At 53.9% G+C, this 912-nt stretch overlaps 1 protein-coding gene across 1 annotated transcript in view; it reads right to left on the minus strand.

Moving 5' to 3' along the window:
• The window catches only part of LOC102043657 (heparan sulfate glucosamine 3-O-sulfotransferase 3B1), a 27,966-nt gene extending 27,364 nt beyond the window's left edge, over positions 1 to 602 (minus strand). The window contains exon 1 of the mRNA XM_031062687.1: positions 426 to 602. The gene's annotated coding sequence lies outside the window, so the exon portion shown is untranslated. The remainder of the gene's footprint in view (positions 1 to 425) is intronic.
• Positions 603 to 912: the final 310 nt, after the last annotated feature.

Raw genomic sequence — 912 nt, forward strand, 5'->3', positions numbered from 1 at the left:
AAGAAAGACGTATGCAAAACACCCCTGATAAAGAAACTTCAATCGGAAAAGGGTGAGAAAGGCACCGAAACGGGGGTCGCCCCTCGTTCGGTGTCAGATCGCGCTTCTCCTCCGCAGCCACCGCCGCCCTCTCCGCCGAGCCCACCCGCACACAGACATCCCGGGCCGGGCTGCTCCTCGCAAAATCACTTACAATTACATCCATCCTTACAGGATGCAAGCCACAAAATTATAATTTTCTCCCAGTGCAAAGGGTTCATCCCGTTCCCGACGCGCCCGTTACCCGCTACACCCCACACCGCTCCCGCAGTCCAGCGCCGGGCTGGCGATCGCGACCTCGGGCAATCGATCAGCTCCACAGACGATTACGGGGAAGGAGAAAGTTAACGGAGACTGAATGCAGGCAGCGAGCGAGGAAGTTTTACCTGGAACGTGGAGCTGCCGCCTGCCAGTCCCAGGCAGCGCTCCCGGAACGGGTCAAATCCTCTCCAAACGTGCGAAAAAAATCCCAAATGGGTAAATCCTCCTCACCTCGCCTCCCCCACAAAAAAAGTGAAAAAGAGAAAACGGGTCAAGTCCCACCCCAAAGGGTACAAAAAAAACCCCCAAAAAAACCCAAAAAAACAAAACCAAAAAAAAACCCCGAACCCAAACGGGTCAAAAACCCCGCAAACACGCGGTCGCTGAGCGCACCGCCCGCCAGCCCGTGCAGACCCGGAAGACACACCAATCATCCCTCAGCAACACCCTGAGCTGGAGGAAAAGTACGCTCCAAAAAAAGACCGGGAAGCACAGCGCAATAAGAGTGTTTAAAAATATTAAATTAATATGTAACCTTGATAAAAAAATTAAATGGAGTTTGGCTCGCGCAAAACCTGCAGACGCTCCGCCGCCGCCTGGGCTAACGGGGAC

The sequence above is a fragment of the Geospiza fortis genome, unplaced genomic scaffold, assembly GCF_000277835.1.
Source record: "Geospiza fortis unplaced genomic scaffold, GeoFor_1.0 scaffold485, whole genome shotgun sequence".
In the NCBI taxonomy this organism is placed as follows: Eukaryota; Metazoa; Chordata; class Aves; order Passeriformes; family Thraupidae; genus Geospiza; species Geospiza fortis.